The following is a 26,428-nucleotide window of genomic DNA, read 5'->3' on the forward strand; positions in this document are numbered from 1 at the left end:
TTTTGAAAAAGTGAATTCTGTTTGGACAAATGTGCTCAAGCAATCAAGAAAAACTATAGTGGGCTTTCTCCAATCTGATGGTATTATACTCAACCAAACTAGGACAAAACTGACAGTGAAGTGGTCCAATTTGTAGAACTTTGCATTTATTTACACGGTATCAAAATACCTTTATAGACTGTATTGTAAAAATCCATATGGGTATGTGGGTCCATACCGGTATATCAGTATTCACAATATATCGCCCAGCACTAACACACATACTCTGTCTCTCTCAGTTTTGTAACAAGCTGCAGTTTCATTATGTGCCAGTAGGAGTCAGCTTTTACCACTGAAACATTCTCCATATCCTACCCCATGCCAAAAAGTCAAGCCTATTGTTTTTTATCTATCAACTTATTTCTTCAGCTTCTTCCCTGTTTCCAGTTGAACCTCCCAGGTGGTCTGGAAAGCCCGTATCCCTAGCCTGATGACCTCTGGACAGGTGGAAGATTGGCCAGGAACATGCTGATGGACATGAGGTTCAGCCAGGAACATGCTGATGGACATGAGGTTCAGCCAGGAACATGCTGATGGACATGAGGTTCAGCCAGGAACATGCTGATGGACATGAGGTTCAGCCAGGAACATGCTGATGGACATGAGGTTCAGCCAGGAACATGCTGATGGACATGAGGTTCAGCCAGGTAACACACCACTTAGGCCTACTGACTTAAAAGCTTGTGTCTAGTTTGACTGTTATGCCCCAGCCCATATGCTATGGTAGGGACTGGTCAGCTGCTATCAAATGCTATCAGATGGTATCAAAAGTTTCCAGTAAGCATGTTATGCCAGTACCACTTTTCCTGGTATGTGTATTTGTGCTGATCTTCTCTCGTCCATCTCTCCCCTCTCAGTGAGTGGACAGACGGTGGTGGATACTAAAGGTTACCTCACTGATCTCAACTCTATGATCCCCACACAAGGAGGAGACATCAGGTGAGTAGCCCCGGAGAATAAGCACACACACATTTGGACACACATTTGTTGGGTATATGTATGTATGTATGTATATGTATATGTGTATGTGTGTGTGTGTGTGTGTGTGTGTGTGTGTGTGTGGACATTAAGAAGCCCCCCCACCACCACCATCTGGATCACCTTGGCCAGGCTAGAGGAGGTGACTGGTAAACTAAAGATGGCCAGGAACCTCATCATGAAGGGCATCGATATGTGTCCCAAGGTAACATGCACACACACAATGTATAGTAGCTTTTTGAAATACACTTCTGGCTTTCCATGGTGTGTATCTGTATATTTTGGTGTATAAGATTAAATGAGGCCTTCAGTTTCTCCACCAGTCAGTGTCAGTGCTGGCCTGGTTAGATCTACAGACATTAGGGATGGATGGGCTGGCCTGACTACCCTGCATTAGGTCATCGGTCTAGGCCTCTCTGGCTGTCTGGAATCTGCACAGTACTACAGGCTTATGATATACTGTACCTCAAACTGCATTACCTCATTGGTGATGACAATAATTGATGTGACTGCTAGGCTACAGCCAGGTGACTCAGCAGCATTGTCAAGAGTGAACCTCCAAGTAAGCATTTAATTGTAATGTGTACCATGTATAATCATGTGTATATGACAAATAAACCTGACTTGACTCAACCAAGGCAGTGATGGTCCAGGCTGTGTGTGTGAGATTAATGTGTGTGTTTTGTCCCCAGACTGAGGATGTGTGGCTGGAGTCTGCCAGGCTGGAGCTAGGGGACACAGCCAAGGCCGTGATGGCCAAGGTGTTGTGTCACCTCCCCATGTCTGTACACATCTACATCAGAGCTGCTGTGCTGGAGACCGATGTCAGGGCCAAGAAACGTGTCCTCAGGATGGGTGAGTGACTGTCTGTGCCCTGTCAAAGCTACAATGATGCAAACCAGTTTCTCACATCTGTCCAGAGAGATTACTCCAGATTCAAGTCAAATTTGGCATTAAAACCGTCCACTAGAGGCATGTGGGCCAGCCCCCTAGCAATTTGAGTTTCAGCCGATGAGCTTCAGCCCCTCGCCATTTGAGTGACCGCTAGCTAGATGAACACACAGCAGAGCAAGAGAACAATGACGTGATGCACAAAATATGCAATTTTCAGGGACCACTTTTGACTCGTGAGCACTACTTTCAGAACTACTGGCTAAAAAGTATACAAAAGTACCAGAGAATCTCTTAACCCTTAACTTAACCCATTCTGAATGAATGCCTTTACAACCGTAAACTTCTGGAGCTCATGAGGGATGTGTGCCTAAATACAGGACGTCGCCACTAGGGTCAACAGTGAGCACTATTACCATCAAGTACTGTATTCTTGGGTTTTGCTTGGGCGTTGTGGATGGGGATGGCTGATGGGGATAAGCCATGAGCTCTGGCTCCGAGGGTTTGTGCGTTCAATCCCAGTAATAGGCACTTGATTTTGTAACTTCGAAATATGACGTTTGGAGAAAGGTGGAAAAGCGTCCAATTCTGCAGTGAGACTGAGAGCTTATTGTCTGCTGTTGAGCTCGGACTATCGATAGAAGGAAAGGAAGACTGAGAGAAGAGGGAAATAAATAGTTCAACAAACCATCGCTCCAGTTCAATTAGTTTCTTATCCCAAATGACACTTGTAGTTATGACGCACCCCCTATTTACGCCCCGTCATGGTGTCAGTACCGTGTAAGCCCTGATCCATTACACACACAAACAGTGCAGTTCCCAGCAGCATTCCACTGTGACAGAGATGGATGTTGTGCATGCTATGAAAGTGTTAGCAGCCTACATGTCTGGGCTGCCCTCTGTATGTCTGACTGTATTTCACCAAAGAAAGAAAAAAGCCTTCTGTATTTCTCCATCACAGTGTGCCTCTCCAGACTATTAGGCAATGTGTTGATATTAGCATGGCAATTGTCATGATTACATTACGAAATAAAGTGTTTTGCAGTGATGTGTGTCAAGTCAAGTACAGGGAGTAGGCACTGCAGAGCTGAAATAAACACTGACTTGATCCAGCTTAAAAGCGATAAGGTCATATTATAATGTCCCCCAGCACAGTTTATATAAAGGTCTACCCACTCATAAATCAGAGATTATTGAAGAGATCCGTCTTTAAATGGTAGAGGAGCCCTGGTCGTGTTTTGTAAGAAGACTGGGGACATGGTGTATCCATATAGATCACTCTGTAGTTTTATTTTATAGGCCTCTTCACTCAAGTGGCTCTTGCATTCCACTGGCCTGCCTGTTTGGCACAGGATTCACATGGAACACAGTACGTGTGTGTGTAACAGCTCTGGTCTGTGCATCTGTGGAAGACTGCTGTAGAGCTGTGGCTGGCACGGTTGGAATGTATGAGACCGCTAGACGTGTCGTGAACAAGGCCCAGGATAAACGTCACATATGGATCACTGCCGCCAAGTTGGAGGAGGCCAAAGGGAAAACTCAAATGGTGGAGAAGATCATTGACAGAGCCATCACATCACTCAGGGCCAACGGGGTCGAGATCAACAGAGAACAGTGGATACAGGTACGGGAGGAGAGGGAGGGACTGTGTGTATAGTGGTGAGAATCTAGAGCAGGAAACACAGGTGTGCTCCAAAGTTCTGTGTGACCCACTTCCAGCTCTTGGTATTTTCCTGTGACCCACTGAATAAACAAGACAGTCTTGAGCAGCCACAATCCGAAAGCCTTTTGCTGCAACCCAGCATTTTCAAAACCTCTAATCCAGTCTCATTCTCTTCACCTTTTACCCAAATGTTTTCTGTGTTGCCCTTGACTCCACTCTGTAAAAGGATACTATGGCCACTCCCTCTCTTCAGAGGTGCTGGCATGCCAGGGTAATATGGCACAACTGTTTCCTCTATCTTGTTTTATCCCTGCAGTACTTAACAAGCAGCAGCGGACTGCACTTAAACACTGCACGGCGTGTGTGCACAGGTCAGTGACTGATGTCTTACTGATCTCTGTGTAGTTCAGTGCAATTCACCAAAACAGTAACTTGCACTTACTGTTTCGCAACTAGGCCTTTGACTGCAATTATCTCTCTAATTCATTTCCTTCTTTTATTTGTTATTCTTTTCCCTCTGGCTTTTCATGGCTCTAAAGTAAAGTGGATGTACAGTGGCCCATCTACTGTTCTCTGGCACAGGGATGGGAGTTACAGTTTATTGGCGTGCACAGGGGGAAATATTAAGCACAGGGAGTTGGCACTGCAGAGCAAGATCAAACACTGGCTTGATCCATCTCAAAAGAGAAAAGATCATGTCATAATTTTCCCCCAGCACAGCTTATTTAAACGTCTACCCACCCATAAATCAGAGATTATTTATCCTGTTTAGGATCTCTGCTTGTGTTTTATAAGAGGATGGGGACATGATGTTTCCATATTATTCATTCTTTTGTTTTATAGGCCTCTTCACTCAAGTGGCTCCACCATTCCACTGGCCTGCCTGACTGTCTGAGGCACGGGTCACAAGTTCTCTCTCTCCTTCACTAGGCTCAACAGTGAGCACTATTACCATCAAGTAATGTATTCTTGGGTTTTGCTTGGGGATGGCTGATGGGCATAAGCCATGAGCTCCGGCTCCGACGGTTTGTGTTTTCAATCCCAGTAATAGGCACTTGTTTTTGTAACTTCGAAATATGACGTTTGGAGCAACTTCGAAATTAGACGTTTGGAGAAAGGTGGAAAAACATCTAATTCTGCTGTGAGACTGAGAGCTTATTGTCTGCTGTTGTGCTTGGACTATCGATAGAAGGAAAGGAACACTGAGAGAAGAGGGAAATAAATTGTCCTTCTGCTCATTCTCTCTATATTCCTCTCAACTCCCCCTCCTTCCTGGCCTTCCTTTCAAAGCCCCCATCCATTTAAAAATGTTTCTCCCTCCCCTCCCTCATGTCTTTTCATTTTCCCTCCCCTCCTCACCCCACTCTGTACCTCCTTCAAACCCTTCTTTTAACACTCTCTCCCTCTTTCTGCACCTCCCTCCTCGTCTCCAGTATGTGGAGGAGTGTGACAAGGCAGGCAGCATGGCAGGCGGTGATCCGGGCAATAACTGGTATCGGCATCGAGGAGGAGAGCTGTAAACACACCTGGATGGAGGACGCAGAGAGCGTAAGAATGATGACCATATACCTGTAACCTCTCACTACCCCAGGCCCAAATATACCAAATACTCAGATTACATTAGGAACATATGGTATATCCACAGTTTGATACATTATCTGTAATCTGTGTGTGTAGTAGTGGAGTGTGTAATGTGACTGTTGTTGTATTTCAGTGTGTGTCACATGGGGTACTAGAGTGTGCCCGTGCCATCTATGCTCACGCCCTGCAGATGTTCCTCAGCAAAATGAGTGTGTGGCTCAGGTCATCTTACTTCGAAAAGAACCACGGCACCAGGGTGTGTGTGTGTGTGTGTGTGTGTGTTAAAAGCAGACTAAGTTGAATCAAATGACTTTGCCTATTGATTACTACATGCATTGTAAACTAGAGTATTTCAGAGTCGATATCTTCACTGTGGCAATTTTTCATTGGCAGGTGACTCAGTAGAAGCCAATTAATTTGATTGGTCGCTTATCTAGGAGTCCGTCTTGTCTTAATGTATAATAGTGATTATATGCACCCTCTTAATGATCCCATTTGGTTAGTTGTGATCAATCACTTTTTCAAAGCCTCTCTTTCCTCTCATACTCTCTCAATGACTTATTAAATCTTTCACTCTTCCCTTTTTCCTCACTCCTCCCTCTATCTTTCCCCACACCTCCCTCTAACTCCTGCTTTTCCCTATCATATCACCTCCGTTACCCTCCATCCCAGGGAGTCTCTGGAGGCGCTGCTGCAGAGGGTGGTGGCTCACTGTCCCAAAGCTGACGTCCTGTGGCTGATTGGGGCCAAGTCCAAGTGGCTGGCTGAGAACGTGCCTGCTGCTTGCAGCATTCTGGCTCTGGCCTTCCAGGTGAGAGAGGAACAATGAGCTTGCTAGCTTGAGTAAACATGCTTATTCCAATGTTATCTTTCTTTCTTAACAATAGGGTACACAGCAAAGTGCAAACCAAGATTTGGTACAAGAAAAACACCTTTCTCTCTTTGTGTCCAGGCTAACCCTAACAGTGTGAAGATATGGTTGTCTGCTGTGAAGCTGGAGTCTGAGAATGATGAATATGAGAGAGCCCGTCGGCTACTGGCCTAGGTTGTAGCAGTGCTCCTACTTCCAGGATGAGTGTGGTTGGGTGTGTGATGGAGGATATATAAGATGGTGTGTGCATATTCACATGTGTGAGAGATGACAGGGATTTGAGTTGAGTGGTAAGGGGTGGGGAGCAACATCCTGCTGCTCCACTGAATGTAGCTATAACCTTTAACTGTTAGCCTTAGCCAAGACTCCGCTATTGATACAGCAAGGTTAATCAGAGTGAGTCCAATAGTCATCCATCTTAGTTTGCACAACATCAGTGGCAGTGGGGGGTTAAAGAAGAGATTGAGGGCCCCAAGGGGATATTTTGGCTTGTCAGAATGGCCCCCTGGGAGATATATATATAATATACAGTAGGCCTATAACCGCGTACACAGTTTCCTCAGTCATTTACTATGAAAGGTCCATTTCAATCTGGAAGCTGATGTCTGTGTTAGGTGTGTAGGGGTTGCCTCTTAGTCAGGCAGAACAGCAGGAATTGGTAAGGGTGAGATGGAGATGGATCTAACCTCAGATAGACTCTTGTTTTGGGAGGAAGTGTTATATAAAGTTAATGGGGCGTTATATAGTAGCAGTCTTCTCCATACATCCATGCCCAGGCTTGCTAGATTCACAACTAGATGGGAAACCACCATAGTGCTGTCTTTCACCAGGAAATCGATCAATGCCCTTGTTTGGCAAGAAAAACCGAGATTCACTGCTGTAGTAACAGCAGAAACTGTCAAGGGCTGAGGCTATGCCTGAGGATGTTAGCACTTGCAACTTTGAAACATGACATTACTTACTTTTTAAAAATGGTTGTCTTTACACTGCCTACTTTTGTTTGTTGTTATTTCTTTGCATGGTTTTATTCATAATGAAATGTTGTTATTGAGGATAAGAGTGTTCTAATGTAATGACTAAGATGAAAAGTGAATGTAAAGTGTGTGGGTTTGTCCCTATGCAGGTGTTTATGAAGTGAAGCGGGAGTGGGTGTTGGGGAACATCAAAGCATATACCAAGGCTCTGAAACGCTAAGGAGGAGCAGTCTGTGCACAACGAGAAGGCCAGGGAGGCCTACAACCAGGGGGAGAGAGGGCCAGGGAGGCCTGCAACCAGCAGGAGAGGAGGGGGAGAGAAGGATAGGGAGGCCTACAACCAGGGGGAGAGGAGGGGGAGAGAAGGATAGGGAGGCCTACAACCAGGGGGAGAGGAGGGGGAGAGAAGGATAGGGAGGCCTACAACCAGGGGGAGAGGAGGGGGAGAGAAGGATAGGGAGGCCTACAACCAGGGGGAGAGGAGGGGGAGAGAAGGATAGGGAGGCCTACAACCAGGGGGAGAGGAGGGGGAGAGAAGGCCAGGGAGGCCTACAACCAGGGGGAGAGAAGGATAGGCAGGCCTACAACCAGGGGGAGATGAGGGGGAGAGAAGGATAGGCAGGCCTACAACCAGGGGGAGAGGAAGGGGAGAGAAGGCTAGGCAGGCCTACAACCAGGGGGAGAGGAGGGGGAGAGAAGGATAGGCAGGCCTACAACCAGGGGGAGATGAGGGGGAGAGAAGGATAGGGAGGCCTACAACCAGGGGGAGAGGAGGGGGAGAGAAGGCCAGGGAGGCCTACAACCAGGGGGAGAGGAGGGGAGAGAAGTCCAGGGAGGCCTACAACCAGGGGGAGAGAGGGCCAGGGAGGCCTACAACCAGGGGGAGAGGAGGGGAGAGAAGGCCAGGGAGGCCTACAACCAGGGGGAGAGAAGGATAGGCAGGCCTACAACCAGGGGGAGAGAAGGGGGAGAGAAGGCCAGGGAGGCCTACAACCAGGGGGAGAGGAGGGGGAGAGAAGGATAGGCAGGCCTACAACCAGGGGGAGAGAAGGATAGGGAGGCCTACAACCAGGGGGAGAGGAGGGGGAGAGAAGGCCTGGGAGGCCTACAACCAGGGGGAGAGGAGTGGGAGAGAAGGATAGGCAGGCCTACAACCAGGGGGAGAGAAGGATAGGGAGGCCTACAACCAGGGGGAGAGGAGGGGGAGAGAAGGCCTGGGAGGCCTACAACCAGGGGGAGAGAAGGATAGGCAGGCCTACAACCAGGGGGAGATGAGGGGGAGAGAAGGATAGGGAGGCCTACAACCAGGGGGAGAGAAGGATATATATATATATATATATATGTATGTATGTGATCGACTGATGAAGAAAATGGAGAGACGAGATTCCTCAAAGACGAAATAGCAAATGAAGTGAACTCCGAAGAACTTGAGAAGGATTATATTGTTTCAAAATGCCATCATTGCAGGGTTATAGCAAAAGTATAAAAAAATGTGCAGTGCCAAACAAACAAGTGGCTTCAAAAATGCTCAGAAAGTATGGCCTGGTCAAAGCTGCAAACAGAGAATTAGGATGTTCAGCAATAGCAATGAGGTCAAATGAAAACAGGCCAACAAGTATTCAATACTCCAGGTAAAAGCAGTTTAACCTGTTATGGCTAGGGGGCAGTATTTTCACGGCCGGATAAAAAACGTACCCGATTTAATCTGATTATTACTCCTGCCCAGAAACTAGAATATGCATATAATTATTAGCTTTGGATAGAAAACACTCCAACGTTTCTAAAACTGTTTGAATGGTGTCTGTGAGTATAACAGAACTCATATGGCAGGCAAAAACCTGAGAAGATTCCTTACAGGAAGTGCCCTGTCTGACCATTTCTTGCCCTTCTTGATTATCTCTATCCAATACAGGGGATCTCTGCTGTTACGTGACACTTCCTACGGCTCCCATGGGCTCTCAGAAGGCGGCAAAAAGCTGAATCGTGGCTTTGCAGGCTCTGGCTGAAAAAAAAGTAGCGCGTTTGGATAGTGGCCGGTCACAGTACTATGAAACTCAGGCTCGTGCACGAGGGGATCCCATGCTTTTATTTTCTCTCTTTGTACGTATACACGCTTTCCCGGTCAGAATATGATCACTTTTTTACGAGAAAAATGGCATAAAAATTGATTTTAAACAGCGGTTGACATGCTTCGAAATGCGTCGTGCTCGTGACCCTTACTTACACTTCGGATAGTGTCTTGAACGCACGAACAAAACGCCGCTATTTGGATATAACGATGGATTATTTTGAACCAAACCAACATTTGTTATTGAAGTAGAAGTCCTGGGAGTGCATTCTGACGAAGACAACAAAAGGTAATCAAACTTTTCTAATAGTAAATCGGAGTTTGGTCAGGGCTAAACTTGGTGGGTGTCTAAATAGCTAGCCGTGATGGCTGGGCTATGTACTCAGAATATTGCAAAATGTGCTTTCACCGAAAAGCTATTTTAAAATCGGACACCTCGATTGCACAAACGAGTTCTGTATCTATAATTCTTAAAATAATTGTTGTGTTTTTGTGAACGTTTATCGTGAGTAATTTAGTAAATTCACCGGAGGTTTGCGGGGGGTATGCTAGTTCTGAACGTCACATGCTAATGTAAAAAGCTGGTTTTTGATATAAATATGAACTTGATTGAACAAAACATGCATGTATTGTATAACATAATGTCCTAGGTGTGTCATCTGATGAAGATTATCAAAGGTTAGTGCTGCATTTAGCTGTGGTTTTATTTTTTGTGACATTATATGCTAGCTTGAAAAATGGGTGTCTGATTATTTCTGTCTGGGTACTCTGCTGACATAATCTAATGTTTGCTTTCGCTGTAAAGCCTTTTTGAAATCGGACAGTGTGGTTAGATAAAGGAGAGTCTTGTCTTTAAAATGCTGTAAAATAGTCATATGTTTGAAAAATTGAAGTTTTTGTATTTTTGAGGAATTTGTAATTCGCGCCACGCCTATTATTGGATATTGGAGCAGGTGTTCCGCTAGCGGAACGTCTAGATGTAAGAGGTTAACCGAATTAGCACTGCCACAGAAGAGAAAATCACTAGATTCTATGAACGTGATGACAACAGTAGAGCAACAACATGGAAAAAGGACACCCTAATGAGAAACAAGAAGAAAAAGCAGAAAGGGTTCTTGAATGGCAAATTCAGAAACTTTATCAGAAGTTAGAGGGAATATTCTCAGATAAAAAATGTCCTATGAATTCTGCAAAATACATCCTTTTTGGGTTATCGTGCCAACAGTCCAGGATAGGGACACATGCCTCTGCAAAACTCACGCCAACCTCCATTTCATGGCGGACAAACTGCAGAATCACAAAGTGATCAGCGGCAGCAACATTGAGAACCTTACTGAGTCTTTGTACTGTGAGAACCTGGAGAAAGAGTGCATGTACACAGAGTGCTCCCTTTGCCAAGCAAAAGAGCTTAAAACATCTGTCTTTGATGCTGGTGGTTTGAGTGGAAAAACAAAGCTGAAGAGAGGGAGAATAAAAACAAAGAGGTAAACATGGAGAAGTTCACTGTACATTTGCTAGTAAAAGAAAAGGTGTGTAGCACACTGCAGATTCTACTGGAGGACTTCTACAAAGGATTGAAAGAGTAGTTGGGGAAACACGTGTTCAACATTCGACACCAATACTCCAAACTGAGAGAATTAAAAGAGAATCTGGGGAAAGAGGAGATCATTGTGCAATTGACTTTCCAGAGAACTACAGTGAGGGAAAAAAGTATTTGATCCCCTGCTGATTTTGTATGTTTGCCCACTGACAAAGAAATGATCAGTCTATAATTTTAATGGTAGGTTTATTTGAACAGTGAGAGACAGAATAACAACAAAAATATCCAGAAAAACGCATGTCAAAAATGTTATAAATGTTATGATTTGCATTTTAATGAGGGAAATAAGTATTTGACCCCCTCTCAATCAGAAAGATTTCTGGCTCCCAGGTGTCTTTCATAGAGGTAACGAGCTGAGATTAGGAGCACACTAAGCAATCAATCAATCAGATTCCAAACTCTCCACCATGGCCAAGACCAAAGAGCTCTCCAAGGATGTCAGGGACAAGATTGTAGACCTACACAAGGCTGGAATGGGCTACAAGACCATCGCCAAGCAGCTTGGTGAGAAGGTGACAACAGTTGGTGCGATTATTCGCAAATGGAAGAAACACAAAAGAACTGTCAATCTCCCTCAGCCTGGGGCTCCATGCAAGATCTCACCTCGTGGAGTTGCAATGATCATGAGAATGGTGAGGAATCAGCCCAGAACTACACGGGAGGATCTTGTCAATGATCTCAAGGCAGCTGGGACCATAGTCACCAAGAAAACCATTGGTAACACACTACGCCGTGAAGGACTGAAATCCTGCAGCGCCCGCAAGGTCCCCCTGCTTAAGAAAGCACACATACATGCACTTCTGAAGTTTGCTAATGAACATCTGAATGATTCAGAGGACAACTGGGTGAAAGTGTTGTGGTCAGATGAGACCAAAATGGAGCTCTTTGGCATCAACTCAACTCGCCGTGTTTGGAGGAGGAGGAATGCTGCCTATGACCCCAAGGTTAAGTTTTGTACTATGGGGGATTGACATAGGCTAGTGCTTTAGCACAGCCACTCAAGCTCACAGACCACTGCAACATGGGTCAACTTTGAGCACCTCTATCTCCTGAATGTTAGAAACAAAGGTAAAACAAATGAAAATGCACATAGTTTGCTGTCATTTCAGCTGCTCAGATGATCCCGCAGGTGAAGAAGCCAGATGTGGAGGTCTTGGCTTGGTTACATGTGGTCTGTTGTTGCAGTGGTGGAAAAAAGACCTAATTGTCATGCTTGAGTAAAAGTAAAGATACCTTAATAGAAAATGACTCAAGTAAAAGTGAAAGTCACCCAGTAAAATGCTAGTTGAGTAGTATTTTTAATATACCTAACTATCAAAAGTAAATGTTATTGCTAAACTATTCTTAAGTCTCAAAGTAAAAGTGCAAATAATTTCAAAATCCTTATTTCTTGTTTTTTTTTTAATTTACGGATAGTCAGACATAATTTACAAATGAAGCATGTGTGTTTACTGAGTCTGCCAGATCAAAGGCAGTAGGGATGACCAGGGATGTTCTCTTGATAAGTGCGTGAATTTAACAATTTTCCTATCCTGCTAAGCATTCAAAATGTAATGTATTGTCACGTCCTGACCATAAAAAGTAGTTATTTTCTATGGTAGAGTGGTCTGGGCGTGACAGGGGGTGTTGATGTGTTTTTGTGTTCTGTTTTCTATGTTGTAGTTCTAGTTTGTCTATTTCTATGTTGGGGATTATTGGGTTGACCTCCAATTGGAGGCAGCTGGTCCTCGTTGCCTCTAATTGGAGGTCATATTTAGTAGGTGTGTTTCTTCATGTTGTTTGTGGGTGATTATCTTGTGAGTAGTGTGTAATCCTCTCTGCGTCACGGTTTGTTGGTTTTGTCAGTTAAAGTATTTATGTATCACATCACATTTCACGGTTAAAATAAATATGTGGAACACAAACGCTGCATCTTGGTCCGCTCCTTATCACAGCCGTGACATGTATACTTTTGGGTGTCAGGGAAAATGTATGCAGTGAAAAGTACGTTATTTTCTTTAGGGATGTAGTAAAGTAAAAGTTGACAGAAATAGAAATCTAAACTATTTTTTTAATGTATTTTTAATTTAACTAGGCAAGTCGGTTAAGAACAAATTCTTATTTTGCAATGACGGTCTACCCTGGCCAAACCCTAACCCGGATCACACTGGGCCAATTGTGCGCCTCCCTATGAGACTCCCGATCATGCCTGGTTGTGATACAGCCCAGGATCAAACCAGGGTCTGTAGTGATGCCTCTAGCACTGAGATGCTGTGCCTTATCAATCAAATGTATTTATAAAGCCCTTCTTACATCAGCTGATGTCACAAAGTTCTGTACAGAAACCCAGCCTAAAACCCCAAACAGCAAGCACTGCAGCTGAAGCACGGTGGCTAGGAAAAACTCCCTATAAAGTCCAGAACCTAGGGAGAAACCAGGCTATGAGGGGTGGCCAGTCCTCTTCTGGCTGTGCCGGGTGGAGATTATAACAGAACATCAAATGTTCATAGAATGTTCATAGATGACCAGCAGTGTCAAATAATAATAATCACAGTCAGCACCTCAGGAGTAAATGTCAGTTGGCTTTTCATAGCCGATCATTCAGAGTATCTCAACTGCTCCTGCTGTCTCTAGAGAGTTGAAAACAGCAGGTCTGGGACATGTAGTACATCCAATAAACAGGTCAGGGTTCCATATCCGCAGGCAGAACAGTTGAAACCGGAGCAGCAGCACGACCCAGGTGGACTGGAGACAGCAAGGAGTCATCAGGCCAGGTAGTCCTGAGGCATGGTCCTAGGGCTCAGGTCCTCTGAGAGAGAAAGAAAGAAAAAGAGTGAATTAGAGAGAGCATACTTAAATTCACACAGGACACCGGATAAGACAGGAGAAATACTCCTTAGACTGCTTTGTCACTCGGGAGCGCTTAAGTAGTACTTTGAAGTATTTTTACTGAAGTACTTTCTCTACTGTGCAGTTGTGAGACCGGTTGGATGTACTGCCAAATTCTCTAAAATGACATTGGAGGCGGCTTATGGTCTCTGGCAACAGCTATGTTGGACATTCCTGCAGTCAGCATTTCAATTGCACGCTCCCTCAAAACTTGAGACATCTGTGGCAAAACTGCACATTTTAGAGTGGCCTCTTATTGTCCCCAGCACAAGGTGGGGACATGCTGTTTTAAACAGCTTCTTGATACAGTATGCCACATCTGTAAGGTGGATGGGTTATCTTGGCAAAGGATAAACGCTCACTAACAGGGACGTAAACAATTGTGTGCTAAAAATGAGAGAAATAAGCTTTTTTGTTTGTATGGAAAATATCTGGGATCTTCTATTTCAGCTCAAGAAAAATGGAAACAACACTTTACATGTTGTGTTTATATTTTTGTTAAGTATAAATTATTTATTAAATCATTATTTATTATAGTTCTTGTATTGTCTCTCGTCATAATTTTACCTCTGATAGCTAGCTACATACCAATGATTTGTTTAGCAGAGCAATATTGCAAATACTGTAGAATGAATAGAATGAACAACCAGGTCAATAACAACCCAATAGAACTAACGAATAGCCTGTTTGGCTAGCAACCCCAGAACCTGAGCCCGGACTATATCGTCTGGTGGAAGAGATGAAATAAAACTAATTTACTCATTCAAATAAATGTTATAATGAAAATATGTCATTCTCTGTGTTGTCATAATTGTCCTTCAATTCGCAAGAGTATATCTCACCGGAGAAAGCATCCGAGCCAGCGAAACAGTGCCCATCTGTCTCTGTATGTGTAGGCCGTCTATCTGATGTGGTCTGGTCATAAAGAGTATGACATTGTTGTCGCCTGGAGTATTGAATGCATTGGAGCCAGCAAGCATTTGGCCTCCCTTGATTAAAAAAGTATAAAATAATAGCCAATCAGCGTTGAGCTAAACTGAGTGAGCTCAATTGTGAATGGTCCTGGTGAACAAAAAAAAAGTGTAATGGGAAGCCAGTTTGGATTTGGCTTCACTCCTATCACAGAGAAATACATCATTGACAGAAATAACTTGAATTGTTGCATGTCGTTGTGTATTGTCCTCCGTTGGCTTAAATTGGCCCTTTCTGAAATTAGTTATGGATGGAAATATATATTTTATATTTGAGATTCTTCAAAGTAGCCACCCTTTGCCTTGATGACAGCAGTGCACACTCGTGGCATTCTCTTAACCAAATTCACCTGTAATGCTTTTCCAACAGTCTTGAAGGAGTTCCCACATATCCTGAGCACTTGTTGGCTGCTTTTCCTTCACTCTGCGGCCAAACTCAACCCGGACCATTTCAGTTGGGTTGAGGTCAGGTGATTGTGGAGGCCAGGTAATCTGATGCAGCACTCCATCACTCTCCTTCTTGGTCAAATAGCCCTAACACAGACTGGAGGTGTGTGTTGGGTCATTGCCCTGTTGAAAAACAAATTATATTCCCACTAAGCGCAAACCAGATGGGATGAATGCTGTGGTACCCATGCTGGTTAAGTGTGCCTTGAATTCTAAATAAATAATTGACAGTGTCACCAGCAAAGCACCCCCACACCATCACACCTCCTCCTCCACGCTTCATTGTGGGAACCACACATGCAGAGATCATCTGTTCACCTACTCTGCGTCTCACAAAGACACAGCGGTAGGAACCTAAGGACAGATTTCCACCGGTCTAATATCCATTGCACATGTTTCTTGGCCCAAGCAAGTCTCTTCTTCTTATTGGTATCCTTTAGTAGTGGTTTCTTTGCAGCAATTCGACCATGAAGGCCTGATTCACGCAGTCTCCTCTGAACAGTTGATGTTGAGATGTGTCAGTTACTTGAACTCTGAGCATTTTTTTGGGCTGCAATTTCTGAGGCTGGTAACTCTAAGGAACGTATCCTCTGCAGCAGAGGTAACTGGATCATCCTTTCCTGTGGCGGTCCTCATGAGAGACAGTTTCATCATAGGGCTTGATGGTTTTTACGACTGCACTTGAAGAAACTTTCAAAGTTCTTGAAACTTTCCGTATTGACTGACCTTCATGTCTTAAAACCTGTTAGGGCTAGGGGGCAGTATTGACACGGCTGGATAAAAAACATACCCGATTTAATCTGGTTACCACTCCTACCCAGTAACTAGAATATGCATATACTTATTACATATGGATAGAAAACACCCTAAAGTTTCTAAAACTGTTTGAATGGTGTCTGTGAGTATAACAGAACTCAAATGGCAGGTCAAAACCTGAGATATTCCTTTACAGGAAGTGGCCTGTCTGGTTTTTGATATGAACTTGATTGAACAAAACATGCATGTATTGTATAACATAATGTCCTAGGGTTGTCATCTGATGAAGATCATCAAAGGTGAGTGCTGCATTTAGCTGTCTTCTGGGTTTTGGTGACATTATATGCTGGCTTGAAAAATGGGTGTCTGATTATTTCTGGCTTGGTACTCTGCTGACATAATCTAATGTTTTGCTTTCGTTGTAAAGCCTTTTTGAAATCGGACAGTGTGGTTAGATTAACGAGAGTCTTGTCTTTAAATAGCTGTAAAATAGTCATATGTTTGAGAAATTGAAGTAATAGGATTTTTAAGGTTTTGAAAATCGCGCCACAGGCTGCAAGTGGCTGTTACGCCAGCGTCCCATCTAGCCCATAGAGGTTTTAAAGTAATGATGGACTGTTGTTTCTCTTTGATTATTTGAGCTCTTCTTGCCATAATATGGACTTGGTCTTTTACCAAATAGGGCTGTCTTCTGTATACCAACCCTACCTTGTCACAAGACAACTGATTGGCTCAAACACATTAAGAAGGAAATAAATTCCACAAATTAACTTTTAACAAGGCACACCTGATAATTGAAATGCATTCCAGGAGAGAGAATGCCAAGAGTGTGCAAAGCTGTCATCAAGGCAAAGAGTACATACTTTGAAGAATCTCAAATCTCAAATATATTTTGATTGAACACTTTTTTGGTTACTCCATGTGTTATTTCATCGTTTTGATGTCTTCACTATTATTCTACAATGTAGACAATTGTAATAATAAAGAAAAAGCCTGGATTGAGTAGGTGTGCTCAAACTTTTGACTGGTACTGTATATCACAATGGAAAGGCATATGAACGGACAGGTTATAGAGCAAACTATGCAATAATTATAACACATATGTTGTTTTTTTTATTCTGGCTTGGCTTCCCGAGTGATTTTACCCACGCACCTCTACTGGCCTAATTAAGGAATGTTTCCACGGTCCTTTGCTTCGTCTTGGGTCTAAGAACAGCCCTTGGTCGGATGCCCTAAGAACAGCCCTTAGTCGGATGCCCTAAGAACAGCCCCCTCCCAGATACTCATGCCTTATTGCTTAAATATGTAAAATATTTACAGAGCTCTAGGGCTGGTAATTGCCAGGGACCTCACGATGCGATATTATCACGATACTTAGGTGCCGATGTTACGTATTGGGATGTTCATGATTCTACATGCATTGTGATTGGATGTTGGAAACATATTGCTCACCATATGTCTGCTGCAGAGAGAATAGTGTCACAGTATCCACAGAAGATGGCGCCCCTCCTCGGTCGGGCGGCGCTCGGCGGTCGTCGTCGCCGGTCTACTAGCTGCCACCGATCTATGTTTCTGTGTTCTTTGGTTTTGTCTGTCTAGGTCCTCACCTGTTCCTTGTCTGTCATTAGTGGGGGGGGGGGTATTTAGTTTGGTCCTTTGGGTTCGTTTTTTGTGCGGGATTAATTGTATGTCAGCGGGCAGTGTTTGTGTACGCTGTTGTTGTGTTCCCAGCGGAACACGTCGAATTGTTATTTTTGCCGAGCTGCGCCCCGTGCGTATTTTTCATTTGTGGATTACCTGTTTTCCCTTTTGGGTATTGTGCGCACCCTGTGCCTTTTTGACCACCGAGTGTTCGGTGTAAATAAACTTTGGCACTACTGGACATAAGTCTCCTGCGTTTAACTCTGCCCCTTCCTCCTGCCCTTAAGGATCCGTGACAGAATCCCGCACCGCATTTATATGGAGTCAGCAGGAGCAGAAGCACCGTCAGTAGCGGAGCAGGTGTCACAGCACGCCAGCCTCCTCCACCGCCTGGGCTCGGCGATGGACCAGGTGCTAGCCCGATTAGAGAGCTGGGAGAGAGGTGCTTCCCCCACCGGACCAGCTCCGGTTCCTCAGCTGGCGCCCCTAACGACACCCCCTGAAGTGGGCTCGAGCGAGATCCGGATTACGGTGCTGAGGGAATTTGATGGGACGGCCGCAGGGTGTAAGGGGTTTTTGCTCCAGATTGAACTGTACCTGGCGACCGTCCGCCCCTCTCCCTCCGAAGAAAAAGTGAGCGTCCTCGTCTCTTGTCTTATGGGTAGAGACCTGGAATGGGCCAATGCGGTCTGGGATGGCCCAGACTCGGCTCGGGGCGACTACCCGGAGTTCACCCATCGCTTCCGGGCGGTATTCGATCATCCACCGGAGGGCAAGGCGGCGGGTGAGCGGTTGTTTCACTTGAGACAGGGGACGAGGAGTGCTCAGGACTTCGCCCTGGAGTTCCGGACCCTCGCTGCAGGATCGGGGTGGAATGAGCGGGCCCTGATGGATCACTTTCATTGCAATGTCCGAGAGGATGTCCGCCGGGAGCTGGCTTGTAGGGACAACACCATCACCCTAGACCAGCTGGTGGATTTGTCCATCAGGCTGGACAACCTGCTGGCTACCTGGGGAGGTGCTAGTCGGGGCCTGTTCGTTCCACCTCCCAGCCCTCCTGCTCCACTGCCCATGGAGATAGGAGGAGCTGCTTCGAGGAGGACCGGAGGGGCGGCCTCTCCTGCACCCACTGTGGGCACAGAGGACACACTGCGGACCGGTGCTGGAGGGGTCCACCTGGGAGTTCGGATGGCAGGCAGAGCACTACATCGACCCCCCCAGGTGAGTCAGCACCAGCCACACCCAGAGCCCCCTGTCGACCACATGTACACTTCAGTTTGTTTTCCCGATTGTTTTTTTTATTATTTTTTTTTATTTTATTTTTTTATTTTTTTCCCTCACTTCCAGTATAAGGCACTAGTCGATTCAGGTGCAGCTGGGAGTTTTATGGACCGTGGGGTTGCTAATAGGTTAGGGATTCCCCTGGTTCAGCTGGACCACCCCTTCCCTGTGCACGCCCTAGATAGTCGACCGCTAGGGTCCGGCCAAGTGGGGGAGGTTACTGTGCCACTGGTTATGGCGACGTGGCGGGGTCATGTGGAACGTATCAGCCTATTCCTCATTGACTCCCTGGCGTTTCCGGTGGTACTGGGAATCCCCTGGCTAGCCACTCACAACCCTAAGATTTCGTGGAGGCAGAGGGCTCTTAAAGGGTGGTCAAGGAGTGCTCAGGTAGGTGTATAGGAGTTTCCATCGGTGCAACCACGGTGGAGAGTCCAGACCAAGTCTCTACCGTGCACATTCCCTCTGAATATGCCGATTTGCCTATCGCCTTCAGTAAAACGAAGGCGACTCAATTACCACCCCACCGACAGGGGGATTGTGCGATAAACCTCCAGGCTGACGCGGCCCTTCCTAAAAGTCACGTGTATCCTCTGTCTCAGGAGGAGACAGTGGCTATGGAGACATACGTCACTGAGTCCTTGAGACAGGGATACATTCGGCCATCTAAATCACCCGTATCCTCAAGCTTCTTTTTTGTGAAGAAGAAGGAGGGAGGCCTGCACCCGTGCATTGACTATAGAGGTCTAAATTCTATCACAGTGGGGTTCAGTTACCCACAACCTCTCATTGCTACGGCAGTGGAGTCATTTCACGGGGCGCGCTTCTTCACCAAACTAGATCTCAGGAGCGCGTATAACCTGGTGCGTATCCGAGATGGAGACGAGTGGAAAACCGCATTTAGTACCACATTTGGCCATTATGAGTACCTCGTCATGCCGTATGGGTTAAAAAATGCTCCCGCAGTCTTCCAATCCTTTGTGGACGAGGTTCTCAGAGACATGCTCAGACAGGGTGTGGTGGTGTACATCGATGACATCCTGATCTATTCCGCCACACGCGCCGCGCATGTGGCTCTGGTGTGCAAAGTGCTTGGGCGGCTGCTGGAGCATAACCTATACGTCAAGGCTGAGAAATGTGAGTTCTCCAAACGAGCCATCTCTTTTCTGGGATATCGCATTTCCACCACAGGGGTGGTGATGGAATGTGACCACGTTACGGCTGTGCGTAATTGGCCGACCCCTACCATGGTGAAGGAGGTGCAGCGGTTCTTGGGGTTCGCCAATTAGTACCGGAGGTTTATCCGGGGTTTTAGTCAGGTGGCAGCTCCCATTACCTCACTGATGAAGGGGGATCTGGTGCGACTGCGGTGGTCGGCAGAGGCGGACAGAGCCTTCCATCGTCTGAAGGTTCTGTTTACCGACGCTCCGGTGCTGGCGCATCCGGATCCCTCATGCCATTCATAGTGGAGGTGGACGCGTCCGAGGCTGGGGTAGGAGCAGTGCTGTCGCAGTGTTCGGGCGCTCCTCCGAAGCTCCGCCCCTGCGCATTCTTTTCCAAGAAGCTGAGCCCGGCGGAGCGCAACTATGATGTGGGGGACAGGGAGTTGTTAGCCGTGGTCAAGGCTTTGACAGTGTGGAGACATTGGCTTGAGGAGGCACGTCACCCTTTTCTCATCTGGACCGACCACCGTAACCTGGAGTACATCCGGGCAGCGAGGAGACTTAATCCTCGTCAAGCCAGGTGGGCCATGTTCTTTACGAGGTTCCAATTTACCCTTTCATACATTCCGGGTTCTCGGAACCGGAAGGCCGATGCACTGTCGCGTCTCTATGACACCGAGGAGCGGACCATCGATCCCACTCCCATACTCCCTGCTTCCTGTCTAGTGGCACCGGTGGTATGGGAGGTGGATGCGGACATCGAGCGGGCGGTTCAGTCAGAACCCACTCCACCTCAATGTCCCGCGGGTCTGAAGTTCGTTCCGCTTGGTGTTCGCGATCGCCTGATCCGATGGGCCCACACTCTACCCTCGAGTCATCCTGGGGTGGACCGGACAGTGCGAGGCCTGAAAGGAAAGTACTGGTGGCCCACCTTGGCTGAGGATGTAAGACACTATGTCTCTTCCTGTTTGGTGTGCGCCCAGTGCAAGGCTCCTAGGCACCTGCCTCGGGGAAACTACAGCCCCTCCCCGTTCCAGAGCGACCTTGGTCTCACCTCTCGGTGGATTTCCTCACGGATCTCCCGCCATCTCAGGGGAACACTACGATCCTGGTTGTTGTGGATCGGTTCTCGAAGTCCTGCCGTCTGCTCCCATTGCCCGGTCTTCCTACGGCCCTACAGACCGCGGAGGCCCTATTCACCCATGTCTTCCAGCACTACGGGGTGCCCGAGGACATCGTATCTGATCGGGGTCCCCAGTTCACTTCCAGGGTGTGGAGGTCGTTTATGGAGAGGCTGGGGTCTCGGTCAGCCTGACCTCGGGTTTTCACCCCGAGAGTAATGGGCAGGAAGAACGCATTAACCAGGGTGTGGGCAGGTTTCTGCGGTCGTATTGCCAGGACCGGCCAGGGGAGTGGGCGAGGTTCGTGCCATGGGCCGAGATGGCCCAGAACTCTCAGCGCCACTCCTCTACTAACCTGTCACCTTTTCAGGTTGTATTAGGTTATCAGCCGGTCCTGGTGCCCTGGCAGCAGAGCCAGACGGAGGCTCCTGCAGTGGAGGAATGGGTACAGCGCTCTCAGGAGACCTGGAGTGCTGTCCAGGAGTGCTTGAAGCGGGCGATAGGTCGACAGAAGGAGAGCGCTGACCGCTGCCGCAGTGAGGCCCCCGTGTATAATCCGGGGGACAGAGTCTGGCTCTCGACCTGGAACCTGCCCTTCCACCTGCCCTGCAGGAAGCTGGGTCCGCCATTTGTGGGGCCGTTCAAAGTCCTGAGGAGAATAAACGAGGTGTGTTATAGGTTACAACTCCCTTCATATTACTGTATTATTACATATTACTGTCACAGTATCCACAGAAGTTGGCGCCCCTCCTCGGTCGGGCGGCGCTCGGCAGTCGTCGTCGCCGGTCTACTAGCTGCCACCGATCTATGTTTCTGTGTTCTTTGGTTTTGTCTGTCTAGGTCCTCACCTGTTCCTTGTCTGTCATTAGTGGGGGGGGGTATTTAGTTTGGTCCTTTGGGTTCATTTTTTGTGCGGGATTAATTGTATGTCAGCGAGCAGTGTTTGTGTACGCTGTTGTTGTGTTCCCAGCGGAACACGTTGAATTGTTATTATTGCCGGGCTGCGCCCCGTGCGTATTTTTCATTCGTGGATTACCTGTTTTCCCTTTTGGGTATTGTGCGCACCCTGTGCCTTTTTGACCACCAAGTGTTCGGTGTAAATAAACTTCGGCACTACTGGACATAAGTCTCCTGCGTTTAACTCTGCCCCTTCCTCCTGCCCTTAAGGATCCGTCACAAATAGAGAGTCCTTAGAAAATGATTTTGGATCTATCATGGAAATAAGTGATGAAAACAAATTGGCTCCCTATTTAAAAAGAAGATGGAGAACAAGCTATGCAGGGACAGCCAACCAGCGAAAAATTATTACTGCGAAATTGTCAACATTATACAATATATTGTAAAAAATTATCCCGCTATGTAACTGTATCGATTTGTTTTGTTTTTTCATCACTAAGCTTTAGGCGACCTCATGGCACCATGGCAACCACGGACATACTCATTCAAGCAGACTATGTGTGTGTTGTCAGGTTGGAGTCTGTGAGACTGGAGTTCAGGGCAGGGCTGAAGAACATCGCCAACACACTGATAGAGTGCCCCAGCAGATAAGATGGTCAGAGTGTGTGTTATGGAGAGCAATTCTCTGTCATTTTAGTCTGCTAGATCCAATCAGTATAAATGCAAGTTAGCTTGGTCACTGTTTGAGAATGTGAAATGTATTTTTTCACATATGTCTTTGTAAGCACACAACCCAAAATAATAATTATGGCTAGCAAAGTTATGTAAATAAAGGGAATATAATGAACAATAACTTCAACAGAATTCCTTTGTGTTTACTCTAACTCTGCTCTGTTTAGTTTAGTCAGATATCAGAAGGTTGAAGTTGTTTGGATTTTATTTATATTGTATTTACATGTATCTCTCTCTCTGTGTGGTAGGTCTATTGTGGGCTGAGGCAGTGTTTTTGAGGCCCTGCCACAGAGGAAGAGATAGAGTGTTGATGCTCTGAAGAAGTGTGAACACGTCCTGCTTGACGTTGCCAAGAACGACACACATACATTTTCTTTCTCAAAATCTCCCCTTCTCTTGGCTCTACGTTTCACTGTTATACTTATGACATTCTTCCCCTTTTGTACTATCTCAGTAGGGCAAGCTCTCCCTCTCTCTGCTTTCATTCCTTCAGCAGGACAAACTCCACATGCCCCACCCCCCTCTCTGCTCTTATCTTCCAGTAGTACAAACTCCTCCTTGCTTTATCCTTACCAGGGTTGGGATCAATTCCATTTAAATGCCAGTCAATTCAGAAAGTAATTCCACATTTTCCTAGTTGAGAATCATTGAATAGGATTGGAATTGGAACTGAATTGACTGGAATGGAAATGGAAATGGAATTGACCCCAACCCTGATCCTTACTATTACCAACTCCCTCCTTCTTCCTTGCTTTCACTCTACCAGTACAACACATGCCCACTATCTTTTCTCTCTCAACATCTTAGTCAAAAGTTGAAGAGTAACCAGCACATTTGTGTGTGCGTGTGTGTGTGGGCTGTTCTGGAGTGAGCGTAAGCCTACTAAGGCCAGAGTGGTTCCTGAGGACAGTGAAGATTGAGCCAGACCTGGGAGATGCCTGGGCCCTCTTCTACAAGTTTGAGATGCAACACGGCACAGACGTGGGTGACTTTGTGGTGTGTGTGAAAATGAGAATGAGCTTGCATGTGTTGAGTTTAATTGCATGTGTTTGGCGGGCGCGGTGTTCTTGCGTGTCTCACCTCTACTCTCTCTCTGTCCTCTGTAGGAGCAGCAGGAGGAAGTACGGAAGCACTGTGAGAACACTGAGCCGTGTCACCGGGAGCTGTGGTGTGCTGAGTCCAAACATGTCCTCCACTGGCTGAAGAAGATAGGAGAGATCCTCACACAGGTCGCCTCCAAGATAAAAACACCTTCTGAGGCATAGGTTGGACAGACGGAAACTGGAGAGATCCTCACACAGGTCGCCTCCAAAATCAAAACCACCTGCAGAGGCATAGGCTGGACAGATGGAAACTGGAGAGATCCTCACACAGGTCGCCTCCAAGTAAAAAAAAAACACCTGCAGAGGCATAGGCTGGACAGACGGAAACTGGAGAGATACTCACACAGGTCGCCTCCAAGATAAAAACACCTTCTGAGGCATAGGTTGGACAGACGGAAACTGGAGAGATCCTCACACAGGTCGCCTCCAAAATCAAAACCACCTGCAGAGGCATAGGCTGGACAGACGGAAACTGGAGAGATCCTCACACAGGTCGCCTCCAAGTTAAAAAAAAAACACCTGCATAGGCTGGACAGACGGAAACTGGAGAGATACTCACACAGGTCGCCTCCAAGATAATAACCACCTGCTGAGGCATAGGCTGGACAGACGGAAACTGGAGAGATCCTAACACAGGTCGCCTCCAAGATCAAAACCTCCTGCTGAGGCATAGGCTGGACAGACAGAAACTGTGTGTATATAGTATGGACCTGTGTTTCTGACTCCATGTCCCTCTGTCCATTAACCACGGACACACACCCCAAGTTCTCTCTTGTCACCTTTTAAAGTCGTAGAGAGTAGCAGTCTATTTGGACACACACACGTGCCTGGCGTGACGAGAGTTGACAATGGTTCACTAGCAACACAGAATATTTGCATATTTACAATGTTTACAGCGTGTGAAAGCACGTTGGGAAAAGGAGAAGAAAAACTGGGTATTTTGTTAAACATTATTTTTATGGGATTGTGAAATGTCATGTCCTCCATTGCATCAGAAAATGCTGCTATATATTTTAATGCTTTTTAATGACTGTTTAAACCCGTGGGTATGCTTAGAGCAGACAAAGTTACCTGATTCCAGCTCAGGTAATATGACAATTTGACCATTGTACTGTTTTTTTAATCCTCTGTAAAACAATGTTTAATTTGCTTGACCGAGATGTACACCATACATAGGCAGTAGGGCTGGAATTGCCAGGGACCTCACAATATAATATTATAACGATACTTAGGTGCTGTCACGCCCTGACCGGAGAGATCCTTATTATTCTCTATGTTTGGTTAGGTCAGGGTGTGACTCGGGTGGGAAAGTCTATGTTTTCTGTTTCTTTGTTTTTGGGCGAGTGTGGTTCCCAATCAGAGGCACCTGTCTATCGTTGTCTCTGATTGGGAATCATACTTAGGCAGCCTGTTTTCCACCTGTGTTTGTGGGATGTTATTTTCTGTTTAGTGTCTGTGCCTGACGGAACTGTTCGCTTTCGTTTTGTTGCTTTTGGTTATTCTTGTTTGAGTGTTTCTTGAAATAAAGTATCATGAACACTTACCATGCTGCACCTTGGTCCACTTCTCCTTCTAACGAGAGCCGTTACAGGTGCCTATACAATATGCATTGCGGTTCTCACGATTCTATGTGTATTGTGATTTGATGTTCCACACATATTGCACATTATGTCTGCTGCAGAGAGACAAGAGACAGAGCATGAGAAAACGTCAGGGATTATTTCTAATGGATATAATAAGAAAGACTCCGAATACAAGTAAGTGAACCCATTTACTCAAGCTAGTTAGTACAAGAATAACAGAGCGACACTGTGCATGACCAAGGGTGCTCTGTTCTTAAATGGGACATCAGAACATAACATTCCTTCCCTTATACAATCAGAGTTACTTTTACCAAACCACAACTGTAACATTTCCCAGAACTTGTTGTAGTTATTTACATCTTTGATTTGAACTTGAACAGTCTTGGTTTGTTTGTTTATAAGTCCAGCCTGTCTGGTAGCGCCTTGGATTGTCTGGAGGCTCCTGCACATCCTCGATTATAGCTTCTGCTATAGCAGCACATTCATCCACACATTCCCTTCTTTCAGTCTAAGGTCTCTGTATTGCCCCACTGTCCTCTACAGTTCCCTGTGTGTCACTCCCAGGATCTCTCTGTGCCTGTTCTCTCTTGATTGTTGTGCTGTTTTCTGTGGAATGCATTTGGTTAATGTAACGCTGCCACATTGTGTCTGGGCTCACTTGAATCTGGTAAGTTTTGGGTCCCTCTTGTCCTTTTACCTCCCCTTCTGTAGTATCGCACCATCAGTTCCTGTCCAAGGAACAAGGCGTATCATTGTAACCTGGCCACTGTCATTGCCAGAATGCTTTTTTTTTTACTCAAAATGGAAAGCAACAGCTGGTGATCCGTAAACCAGCGTGAAACGCTTCCCATATAAGTATGCATGGGATTTATTGACACCCCACACTCGCGCCAGTGCATCATTCAATGTTTGTGATGCAAAGGCCACTGCCCTCTGACCCATCTTTCAGTGTGTTTGAAAGGAGGGCCCCTAAGCCATAAGGGGACACATCACAAGTCAACTTCACTGGCAGTTCAGGTTTGTGATACATCAGGACCTGTTCAGATTTGATGAGCCGTTTTGCCTCAATTTTCACACTGTTCTGTCCACTGATATGTCCTATTCTTTTCCAGGAGCTGATTGAGAGGCTGGAGTCCTGCTGAAAAGTTTGGGAGGAATCTTCTGTAGTAATTGGTCAGTCCAGTGAAAGATCTCACTTCT

General features: G+C 46.1%; 1 pseudogene across 1 annotated transcript; it reads left to right on the forward strand.

Moving 5' to 3' along the window:
* Window positions 1–434: 434 nt before the first annotated feature.
* On the forward strand, window positions 435–25,188 carry LOC106600616 (pre-mRNA-processing factor 6-like; annotated as a pseudogene). The gene is made up of 8 exons (XR_014391800.1): window positions 435–686; window positions 897–978; window positions 1,111–1,222; window positions 1,710–1,879; window positions 5,005–5,119; window positions 5,286–5,408; window positions 23,415–23,523; window positions 23,649–25,188. The product of XR_014391800.1 is annotated as a pre-mRNA-processing factor 6-like (transcript).
* Window positions 25,189–26,428: the final 1,240 nt, after the last annotated feature.

Source organism: Salmo salar, chromosome 03 (genome assembly GCF_965601325.2).
Source record: "Salmo salar chromosome 03, fSalSal1, whole genome shotgun sequence".
Taxonomy (NCBI): domain Eukaryota; kingdom Metazoa; phylum Chordata; class Actinopteri; order Salmoniformes; family Salmonidae; genus Salmo; species Salmo salar.